The following is a 12476-nucleotide window of genomic DNA, read 5'->3' as shown; positions in this document are numbered from 1 at the left end:
GCGTGGTCGGCGGTGCTGCTGCAGGGTAGGCAAAAGCACCCGCAGGGCATCTGCAATCATGCCTCGCCGCATTAAAAGACTGAGCTGGGTCCTGTCATGTCGTTGTTGTTGTGGATATGTGTGGCTGGCAGCTGGTGAGCAGCAGCCGCATAAGTGTGTGCGTAGCCATCGAGTGAGATATAATAAAATGTTCCAGTATGCAGAATCATGGTCGCATTATGCCTCATTCCTGCTACACCCAGTTTCTACCGTCAGTAAAAACATCCACATTGTGTTGCTTCTGTTCTTTTCTCTCTTTCATACATGACACTAGATATAAATAATAAAAAAGAAATAAAGAAGTGTTATATAGGGCAATGGTAAAGCCTGAATTACCTTACAGACATGGAAATGACAGAACGCTGAACACACCCGGACTGGTAGGTTCTTACTGGTATTTAATTTTTATTTTATTACCATCCATTCACTTCTGCCTATCGTTTTCAGGGTCGCAGGGGATGAGCAGTTGTAATGCTCTCCATTTGTCCTGGATGTGTTGACCTTTTTTTTGCACATTATGCACATTATTCTGTCTGTGTATTTATTTGCTATCATTTGCTATTTGTCAGAGTTGCTGCACTAACTATCCCGGGTTTATTTGTGTAAGCATTCTGTTGCCGGCAAATCAAGCATTCTGCAAATTAAGGCAAATAGTCAGATACATGTTTCTTTAGATTTTATTATGTTACAGATAAAGTCGTTTGTTCATACTTACTTTGTTCTTTCGTTTCAGTCTTCATGTAGGTCAGGTTTGGGGAAAGACCCGCCTAGCATTTCCTCATTTTAAAGTGCTGATGATGTCACACATGACATCAGCAGGTTGAACCAAGAGGAGGGGTTTCTTTTACCATAGAAATGCTTCCTTTTGTTTGTTGCCAGGTTTAAAAGGATTTGCTGAATTTTTTTTGTTAATAGAGCCATTTAGTTGTGTAAATGTGCTAATTAGAAGTGAGAGGAGGTTTTTGTCCTTTTTAGTCAACTATAGAGTTTTAGATCACTCAGCCCAAGTGAGTGGTGCTGGCTGGGATAATTGAAGGGAGACTGATGGCCCTATATATAGTCAGTCTCTGCCAGACTCAGATGAGAGAGGAGAGGTGAGCTGTGTTACCAAATCCATGTATTTTTGAGTTTTATTAATTAAGTTACTTTGGGGTAGTGATGGGTAGATGAGGCCTCGTGAAGCGTTTGAGCACATTCAAACTGTATCGATGATACTGTGTCGACACAGTGTTGCTGTTTGGCTCCATACTGACACCTGCTGGACTTTAAATATTATTGCAGGCAACTTACATGAGACTCACAACAGACACTGATTCAATGACCTAGTCACACTTGTATACACTGTAAGGTATTGTACTGTCCATGGAATCATTTTATATCTTTTACATTGAAAATATTGTAGACATCTTTAAAATACATTGTGAATGACATTAAGTGAAAATTAAAATGAAAGTACTGTGAATATAATATTACCCATTTAAATGTAATTGACTCAGAGTTTATTATACATTTCTATTCAGAAAAATAAGTTTATCCAATGTTTTTGCATTCAGTCTATTGCATTTTTTTGACACCATTTCCCCAGCTTTGGAAAACTCACAGGCACAGATGAAACTGGGGTACACAAAAACTGTAAACCCAGGTGGAAAAGGTTCTGATAAGATGTCTTCCTATTCCCCCAGTACGTTAAAGGATCCTCTGATCTTGGAATGTTTCTCTCCGACACTTTCCACAATACTAAGGGGTTGGCAGTCCTTTATAATAAAATTCAGGACTGCCTGGTCCAGAACAGTCTTCCTAGATGCTTAATTTCAAAGTAATAAAACACATATTAATAAAAAAAAATTATGATAAAGCTGTTCAGTGTCTATATAGGTCTACTTGTGTTCATTCTCAGTGTGTTTGTCTCCTCATTTTCTTGTTTGGCTCTGTAATGCCTGAACACTGAGGAGGTGCTTTTGTTTGTGTAAGAAAGCACCGCAGAACAGATGCAACCTTTAACCTGCATAAAATGAAATAAATAATTTACACTGCAAGTCACATTGCTGTTTTTCCTATTCTGATAAATTACACTGAAACAAAGACAGACAAACTATTACCTTATTTGCAGTTAAAAGATCAAAATGATCCCACACAGCAGAAACTTTTCTTTTTCTTTCGGGCTCCATTTTTTTAAATCTTTGCGAGAGTAATTTCGTGTTTTTTTTGGTGGTGACTCATTCCGTTGACAGAAGCAGATGCGGTACTTTTTAAACACAGATTGGCGCGTTGGCAATGAGCGATACAGCAGCTGTATCGATCACGTGACTTTTTCTTAAAGCGATGCACGCACCGATACAGGCTTCGCTAGGTGAGCTTGATACATGCGTCGGTGCGTCAGTGTTGCAGGACCCATCACTAGGCACAACTGTAAACCTACCAAGACAAGGCCGTCCACCTAAACTCACAGGCCGAACAAGGAGAGCGCTGATCAGAAATGCAGCCAAGAGGCCCATGGTGACTCTGGACGAGCTGCAGAGATCTACAGCTCAGGTGGGGGAATCTGTCCATAGGACAACTATTAGTCGTGCACTGCACAAAGTTGGCCTTTATGGAAGAGTGGCAAGAAGAAAGCCATTGTTAACAGAAAACCATAAGAAGTCCGTTTGCAGTTTGCCACAAGCCATGTGGGGACACAGCAAACATGTGGAAGAAGGTGCTCTGGTCAGATGAGACCAAATGGAACTTTTGGCCAAAATGCAAAACGCTATGTGTGGCGGAAAACTAACACTGCACATCACTCTGAACACACCATCCCCACTGTCAAATATGGTGGTGGCAGCATCATGCTCTGGGGGTGCTTCTCTTCAGCAGGGACAGGGAAGCTGGTCAGAGTTGATGGGAAGATGGGAAGATGGATGGAGCCAAATACAGGGCAGTCTTGGAAGAAAACCTCTTGGAGTCTGCAAAATACTTGAGACTGGTGCGGAGGTTCACCTTCCAGCAGGACGACGACCTGTCAAGAGGAAGATATTTTTGTGGCTATTAGTATAATCATCATTACCATTTCATGATTGAGAGTGATGTTGCATTCAGATGCATTCAGATGTTCAAATATATTGGTATTATATTAGTCTTTATTACAGGTCCAGGAAGAACCACTTTAAACTGTGGAGTTGAATCTATAATTTTAAATGTTTTTAATGCTTCTATGATCTCAGTGTTTCTGTGTAGAGGGCAGAGACAGGAAAATACACTCTGTGCCAAAATGAGACAGGAAACACTTCTGAAAGGCTTGCAGAAGTGAAACTGAAAGCAGAGTGAGTGCAAGTTAAGAGCAGGGTGTTTTATTATGCATTTATCTTTGATTTAAGCTTTAAGTAGTTGTATTAGATTGAAACATTTGTTTTATACATTTTACATAGAAGTTAAGATCATTACACACAGGATGGCCTTAGCCTGGTTGCTTAAGCTGAGGTCAATTAAGGTGCAGCGTGTATGTGCAGACATACACACATACAGACACATATAGTGAGAGAGGTCATGACACGTACGCAGTACACAGCACGCACGCGCTTCGCGACGCACGCACACACCTATTAGATAGACTCATTTAGGTAAGAGTTTATAACTGCAAAGTTTGGGTGCGTACGTGGTAGTCTGTTCCAGGAAGTACACCAGATGTCCCAGAAGAGAAGCGACAGCGAAGACGAGAGGGGGGAAGCACCTGGCTTCGACCCGAAGATGATGTTCTGTTTTAAACTATGTTAAAAGTCATTGTGGTTTTGAGTTGACGTATGCTATATTAACTCTGCCTGGCAACAGAAAAGGGGGCTGTACTATCTTAACCCTATAAAACCGTGGTCTGACGATTGTAAAGCAGTTCAATACTGAATCTGAACAGTATTGGCTCCGCATATGTGTATTCATTAAAATGCCGTCTGATTTGCACCCGGCTGGATCTGTGGTTATTTTTGGATTTCCCCTCAATATTCTGAACCTTGACAGACCCTAAACATAAAGCCAGGCAACAGTGGAATGGTTTAAAACAAAACATATCCATGTGTTAGAATGGCCCAGTCAAAGTCCAGATCTAAATCCAATCGAGAATCTGTGGCAAGATCTGGAAACTGCTGTTCACAAACGCTGTCCATCTAACCTGACTGAGCTGGAGAGGTTTTGCAAAGAAGAATGGGCAAGAATTTCAGTCTCTAGATGTGCAAAGCTGGTAGAGACATACCCTAAAAGACTGGCAGCTGTAATTGCAGCAAAAGGTGGTTCTACAAAGTATTGACTAGAACCCTAGAACACTATCGCTATAAATAGTAACACAATCACTAATGCCGGGTGATTTTTACCCGATATAATATAACCAATAAAACGTAATCAAATATATCAAAATATGACAACACATGACAAATTAGAGTGGTCTTCTTTTACTTTCAACTGTCCCATGTCTAACAAAATGAAAAAAAAACCTCCTAAAACAAAATAATGACTCTGGAAAGCTGGTCTTTGGTCCACCCATTCCTGGGAAATTTGAGACTTCCCTGGTGAAGGCACAGGCTCCTCAACACGCAAACAGCTGCAGGAGAGAGAAATCATGTAAATGTATTTGCTCGGGTGTAAATCACCCGGCGATAGTGTTCTAGGGTTAAATACACATTTAACCCCAATGAATATAAGATAAAGAAGTGCAATTTTGTGTCATATGAGCTTTGGTTAGTTAGTTCAGTTTTCTGCCAAAGCTGGGTCTCTTTGTCAGTGTGAAGCCAAACGTACTTAAATGTTTTAGCATAAACCAAGCAGATGTTCACCAAACGTCTGGCCCATGAACTGTGGTGAGGACACAGACTCAACCATGCTGTGCTGAAGTTTGGAGTTAAAAGAGCTCTCATCCTGTATAAACCACTAATAATGAGACAGACAGTAAATGGAGAAGTCCTCCCACATTTCTGCAGTATCGTATGCCCCGTTTCCCCTTAGTTTTTTTTTTTTTTCTCTGATTAGAATACACAAAGTGTGTCCATGTGATTCTATTAGAAAATTGTGTTTTCATTCTGCAAGTGGATATTTGATAAACTTCTTCTGCTTTTGTTCTTAACTGCCACGGTTGATTTCCTTTTGCAAATGTCCATACTCAGGAGAGACTGAGAAGGTGAGAGGTGATGGGACAGAGGCTCTCCACCCATGGTGATACACCAGGACTGATTCAACAGTGTGTGAGGAAGAGGGGGAGAAAGGGGAGCCAGTAGCTGCTAAGAGATACAGAGGAGAACATGGGGAGAATAGACAGCTGTTCTCTGTAGTTGAGGAACTGGTAAATAAAAAGTTCAAAGAGCTGTGAAAGGTTGCATATTCATAAAGTGTGTCAGTATTTTATAAGGTTGTCATGTTTCTGTATCATATCTGTCCTGTTTGAGCCTCTTACCCAAACATCAGTCTGTTTGGTGCTCCGATATCTTCAACATCTTACGTAAATTATACTGCAGTTTTCTCATGCAATAAAAGAATATTTACTGCATCAGTTTGTCTTCCATTTTATGTGAAACATACAAGGATCAAATGTTGCTAGTTTATTTTAGTTATATGGGATATTGTCCTTAAATATAACTAAAGCTTTCAGACAGTGGTCACTGTGTATGAATATTTCTCTGTTAGAGAGGTATAAATGATACAAAACAGAAATGTATACCTTGAATTTGAACTGAAATACAATATTTGAGACAATTGCATTTTTTGTTTCAAAATTTTTTGTATATATAGTAAAATCTCAATAATGTAAATCCTATTACATTTGTACCATCGCAATGGAATGAGACTTGTTTCAAGAGCTACACTAGCAAACTAGTTTACTAGCTAAACGTAGCATGATTGTTGGCTAAAGGAACTCAGTTTATGGTTGTGGTGATCTCCCAGATGCATCAAACAATACAATTTTCTCTGTTTAAAGACATGGGCTGTCCACCACAGCTGTAGCTGCTTATGGCGCGGTTGCTAGGTAACAGAAACTTTCAGTAGCAATGAGTAATAAACCCTATACTATACAGAGGTAAGAGATCACAATCTTCATATCAGAACTTATATTTAAGTTTCAAAAGTTTAAAAAAACAAAACAAAAACAAAGATATGAAATTAAGGTTTGTGTGGCTGTTTAAACTGTTTAAAACTAGTTTTGAAATCATAACACTTTCACTTCACTGCTTTCACAGTCACAGTAACCATGAAACATTTTTAACAAATAAAGAGTTTCGCTTTAACAAGTCTACAAGATGCCGTTGGTGGCTGACGTGTTAAGTAACTTGATAAAGAGTACAAAGGGAATTGAAAAACTCACACACTCATAGTGGCTGTTGTGGTGTTTCACAGTTCTTCATATGAAGTCTCAAAATGTGTGACCAATCATATCACTAAGTTACTGTCGTCAGAAAAAAACCCACAGTGTGTAGCTTCTTCTGTTCTTTTCTTTGAACTCTCTTTCATAAGTCACACTACATGTAAAGAAGTGTTATACAGGGCAAAGGTAAAGCTTGAATTATCTTAAAGACATTGAAATGACAGAACACTGAACACATCCGGACTGGTAGGTTCTTAATGTCACTTTATGTTTTTTTTTTTTTAAATTATATTTTAGTTTAATAGGCAGGCAGAACAGACAGGCTAAGAGCAAAGTGCTCTGTTAGGGTGGAGGTCTTTAACATAAGACCGTGTATGTGAGGAGAGGAATTTTAAATTATATTCTGGATTTAACAGGGGAGGCAATGAAAAGACCGAATATTGGAGAAATATGCTCTTTTCCTTTTGGTAGTGCCAGAGCCAGGAAGAGAGGTGTGTGTGGCATGGAGTTGGGAGTGTCTGTCACACAGTGGACATCTGTATTTATCTTGTATATTGGTTTTATTCGAATTTTTAAGTGTTTATTTATGAGTGTAGTTTTTATTTGCATGGTTTTATTCTGTTTCTATTGCATGGTTTTTAGTGTTTTATTTAACATGGTTTTAATGCACTGTGGACTGGCTGCGCATGGGACAAATTAGCTGATAGGGATCACCTGCTGAGGTATGGGTGGTATCAGCTGTGTAAAGACCTTTTAAGGCAGGCTAGCTGAGCACTGGGAGGAGAGAGGCCCCAGATATGAGGAGGAATGTGTGAAGGCCAGGTGAAAAGAGGGACCCGCTGCCTGATCGTGGGGGGTGCGATTCCTAACCTGGAGTCAAATCGGCCAATGTGACGTGGCGACCCAGTCCTGACAGCAAGGAATGGCGACAGTAGGAGACAAAGCGTGTGATTGGCAGCAGGGCAGAGGTATACCTCTGCCTACATTTGTGAGTTGGGTTACCGTGAGCTGGGCTGGGATGTGATGGCCCCAGTGAAGGGACAAGAGGAGGATAGGAGGCTCAACCGGCCGGTCAGCTGCCGGCTCAGCTGCTGGCCCAGCAGCCAGCCCTGCAGCCTGCCCAGCCGCTCCTGATGCTGGGCAAAATGATGCAGGATTGGCGGCGATGTCCGCATGGCAGGCGGCGGCCCAGGATGAGCAGCTGGCTGTTCTGTGGAAACAAGCAAAGCGGCACACTGTGGTGCTGGAACAGCTAGTGGGGGCCGCGCCTGCACCAGCACGTCCTGCCCTGTTGTCAGTGACGCTCAACTGGATGGCGGAGGGAGAGGATCCGCTGGTTTTCAGGCCACGGTGCTGGCATGTTGCTGGCCGGAGGAGGAGTGGGTGACACAGCTTTTGCCACTGACAGGGGTGTTGAGCCTGCCACCAGTGTCTCGAGGGGTGTTCAAGGTCATCTGCTGGGCAGTGTTGTGGATCGTATTGGCCTCTCCCCGGAGGATGTCAGTCAGATGGCAGGGAGAGAATGGCTGTTTGCGTGGGCCAGGCAGCAGGGAGGCAGCTGGCTACATCCGGGGGCCGTCACTGGAGGAGGCGTGTATGCTGAACCTCGTGTTCCCCGAGCAGTTTGTGAAAGGACTGCCCGAGGCCACTGCCCGCTGGGTCCGCTGCCATCGGCCTGCCGACCTCACCGCAGCCATGACGTTGGTGGAGGATCACCTGGCCGTCGGACCAGAGGCTGCACGGTGGAGCGTTCAGCCCATGGAACACCAGTTTCAGCCACCGGCAGCTCAGAAAAGAGGCGGGGGCCCCAGCGGGCCGTAAAGAGTACTGACATGGAGTCCCACAAACCCCTTTGCACTGCTGCTTCGGGCCAGGGGCCCAGAAGGCATTGCTGGGGCTTCAGCACCCACCCCCGGTCTAGGAGGGACGTACCACATTTCGGTCAGGTGTCAAGGGGGTATACGCCACGCCTTGGTGGACATGGGCTGCACACAGAGCCTGGTCCACCAAAGCTTGGTTCAGGCCAGGGCGCTGTTTGAGGCAGAGTGGGTGAAGGTAAGATGTGTGCATGGGGACATGGGGAGGTGCCCCAGGCCTCCACGGGATTTCCTCCCTTTGAGTTACTGTATGGCAGACAGTCTGATTAAAGAAAACTGGGAGGAATGGTCGAGCCCTGCAAAAAATGAGATTCAGTACGTGCTGGACCTGAGAGCAAAACTGCACAGGTTGGGGAGACTTTCATTGGATAATTTGCTCCAGGCTCAGCAGCGTCAACAGAGCCTGTACAACAGAGGGGCTAAACTCAGGTAATTTTCACCGGGAGACAAGGTACTTGTATTACTCCCTTATTCCAGCTCCAAACTACGCGCCAAGTGGCAACGACCCTTTGTCGTCACACTGCATGTGGGGGAAGTTGACTATGAGGTAGTATGGTCGAATAGGAGAGGAGCCACGCAAATTTACCACCTTAACCTCCTTAAAGCCTGGAGAGAGGCTGAAACCGCTTCTCTGGTGAGCCTGGTCAAGGAGAGACATGAGTTTGGGTGGGAGTCCGTCATTCCCACCTCCCTCCATTGTGATAACCATCTCACATCCCACACAAGCTCAGAGAGCAGATGTTGCTGTTTTACAACAGAGCTTTGCAGACGCGTTCTCCCCCTTGCCCAGCCTAATGTCTCTCATTGAGCATCGTATTGAAATGCATCCTGGCGTGATGGTGTGTTCATGGCCCTACAGGCTTCCTGAACATAAAAGACAAATTGTTCAGAAGGACATGGCTGACATGCTGAAAATGGGAGTAATAGAAGAGTTGCACACCGCCTGGTGTAGTCCCATAGCTCTCGTGGTGATGAAAGATGGTTCTATGTGGTTCTGTGTCGACTATCACAAGGTTAATGAGGTGTCACAGTCTGATGGGTACCCAATGCCCCAGGTTGATGAGCACCTGGACTAGTTGGGCACTGCTCGCTTTTTCACGGCACTGCATTTAACCAAGGGCTACTGGCAGATTCCCTTGTCTGCAGAGTCCCATCGAAAAAATGGCCTTCTCCACTCTGTATGGTTTGTACCAATTTGTCATGTTTCTGTTTGGCATGTTTAGAGCCCCGGCCACCTTTCAGTGCCTTATGGACCAGGTGCTGCTGCCGCACACTGCATATGCTGTTGCCTACCTCCATGACGTGATCTGCTATAGTGACACCTAGGAAGAGCATGTGCAGAGGGTGGCCACGGTCCTGGAGTCTCTGAGGAGGGCGGGGCTCACAGCCTACCTGAAGAAGTGTGCGGTTGGATGGAGGGAGGAATACAGTTACTTTCTTGAAATAAATGGATTACATGGCGGTCTTTTCCTGTTTCATATGTTAGGCTATACCCTCTCTATTTTTGGTAATCCCACGCCGGTGGAAACTCAAAACATGCATTAAGAGGCTCTAATGCCTGTGTCTCAATCTCACGGCCCATGTCACCTCTACTTGTGGCACGCATAATGACGTGAAGAAATATTTTTTTAAATTATTATTCAAAAAATTATTTCATATCATGGCATCACCCTAAAGAATGTAGTCTCGTGGGCAGTGTATTCTGTGCTGTAGGCAGAATGGACTGCCAGACCCGTTCTGTGAGGGGGAGGGAGGAAGAAAAAGGAGAGTCCAAAAGTACGAGTTGTCACCAGAGATGGGTAGTAACGCGTGTCACGGGTTCAAAATATTGGGGATGGATACAGGAGGAAAACCAAAATAACAACACTGGTCCGGCCGGGTCAAGTCAAACGATGATTTTAATGCACACGTGTGGGAGATGGGACACTGTACGCAGACAGCACCAGATCTCTCACCGAAAACCACACAACAATAGTTTTTATGAAAATCAGGGAATTGGAACGCCCCCTCATGCGTAAAGTAGGTACAATACAATCAATGTTGACAACTTTTAACACATTAAAAGAACATCTTCTTCTTCCCGAGGCCAGATCCTTCCCAGTAATCTTCTAACTCTGCTTATCCCCTGGAACAAACAGTCTCTCCTGCAAGCATAATCAAACAGCTACAAGGCCTTGCAAACTATTATTTAAATGTTTGAACTCTCCCTCTACATGAGTTTAACTGCTGCTTTGTATGTGCGTGTGTGCCTCGACCTCAGCATTCACTCTGTCTATAAGGACAGAGGCCAACTCTTCATGTGTGCAATAACCTAACTGAAACCATACATGTAATATGTTGAATAAATGTTCTAATCAAATGCCACTACTCAAAGCTTAATAAAAAGAGTATAAATGAATAAAGGATAATGATGAATAACATGATATATGTGTTTTGTAAGCATGTGCGGCCTTCTACGCTCTGCGTCACTTCCCTCAATAGATCAGCCAGACATCCCGCTGACTGTAGCTTTTAACCCTTACTGACGTGAGCACAACTCCATAATAAGCACCAAGCGGCAATATGTATAAAGATGATCATGGTTACACCTCTAATGAAAGATTATATGATTATACCAACACCTGTAAATAGAAGATTAACATGAGGCTATAACAATCACTGTAATACAAACGTTAATGTAATGTCAATAGCTTCAATAAATGCTTTTAATGCAATGCTTATTATATGATTCTGATGTAATGATAAAATAACAGTAAAATATCTCTTCTCATTCCCCCTATTGACCTCTGGATAACATCCAGAGGTCACAAACAGTTATCGCCGTGTCATACCCTCGACCTACACAGCCACTTCCGTGTCCATCACCGGCATCATGGATATCGGAGGGTCCACCGCCCTCATAATTACCTTTTTCAGCAAACCTCTGGCACAAGGAATGAGACAACAACCACATGTGACCAAAATACCCACCAGCCAAAAAACATACAACTGTGATTAATAGCATAACCGACATCAGACATATAATACTAAGTAATATCTTGATAATTTGTGTCTCATCACGGGTTTCTGATCATCGTGATGGCATTGTGTTCTAATGAAAAAGTAAAGACAATAAAAGTGATAAATTAAAAATCATAAAAGTTCAAATCTCTTTTGTTAAAGCCTCTTTGTCAGATTTTCACTTTGGCACCGCTCCTTTTTGCAGGCGCAACGATTTCCTCCTCGGCTGCTCTTCTTTCTTCGGCCTTCCGGGTAGACTACCGGTCGGCCCTTTGCACAGGTGAGAGGATTTATTCTGCCTCTGATTTTCACCTGTGATGGGTGGAGGTGGATTTTCCCCCACCAAGCTCTCGTGTGCCGCTGCGCACTGCGACCACCAGGTGTCGCCTTTCCCTTTCAGTTGGACCGCTATAGCTGTCCGGGCCGTTACTTCATATGGACCCGTCCAGCGGGGTTCCTTCCACTTGCGTTTAATGACTTTCAGCCACACCGCCTTTGCGTCCGGGACCTCTCCTTCCCCCTTGGGCCTGTAGGATTAAAGAAATTATTTTACTGTTACTGTTCATAACCATCATCTTTATCGTTGCATTAATTATCATTTCATCAAAGCATTTATTGAAGTTGTTGGCATTATGTTATAATTTGTATTACAGGTGTTATCATAATCACATATTAACATGTTTATTACAGGTGCAGTTATAACCACTTTAAATCATTGAGTTAAATCTATAATCTTAAAAGCTTACATGCTGAGTGTATTGTTACAGTAAAATAGTAGCGGAGCAAAGGCCTCAGTGTATTCAGCAACAGGTTGCACTAGAGTTTACTTGACAACAGGTGACAGAAGGAAGACAAGTCCATGGGGACCTCAAAGGCCTGAGATCATCACCATATTTGGAAGAGGATGCCAGAAAGGGGAACTTCTGTGTCTGCATTTATCTCTTAAGATTGATCATTTTCTGTAAAAGAGGCAAATAATGTTCTTAAGATGCCAATTATGTGCTTGTAAACGCAAGAGGGGGCGTTATAATACCCTGATGTTATAAAAGCAATCTGAAGTGTATTTTTGGGTGGAGATTTACAACTGATGTTTTGCAGTTTACACCTCCCCACGCTGCGTGTATTCATTAAAATCAATTGTTTTGATCATGCTCTTCTGGACCATCGTTGTTTTACTCTCGTCCTCAATATCGGACCCTTAACATTTGGTGCATTGGCCGGTGGTTGAGGAGGGAGCGAGTTGG

General features: G+C 43.3%; 1 protein-coding gene across 1 annotated transcript in view; it reads left to right on the top strand.

The window, feature by feature from the left end:
* The first annotated feature begins 401 nt into the window (after positions 1–401).
* LOC120440679 (interleukin-3 receptor class 2 subunit beta-like) overlaps positions 402–12476 on the top strand; it is an 80175-nt gene continuing 68100 nt past the window's right edge. Inside the window, exon 1 of the mRNA XM_039613702.1 lies at positions 402–419. The gene's annotated coding sequence lies outside the window, so the exon portion shown is untranslated. The remainder of the gene's footprint in view (positions 420–12476) is intronic.

Source organism: Oreochromis aureus, linkage group 6, assembly GCF_013358895.1.
Source record: "Oreochromis aureus strain Israel breed Guangdong linkage group 6, ZZ_aureus, whole genome shotgun sequence".
Classification (NCBI taxonomy): domain Eukaryota; kingdom Metazoa; phylum Chordata; class Actinopteri; order Cichliformes; family Cichlidae; genus Oreochromis; species Oreochromis aureus.
Note: the sequence above shows the minus strand (reverse complement) of the source record. Positions and strands in the feature narration are given on the sequence as shown.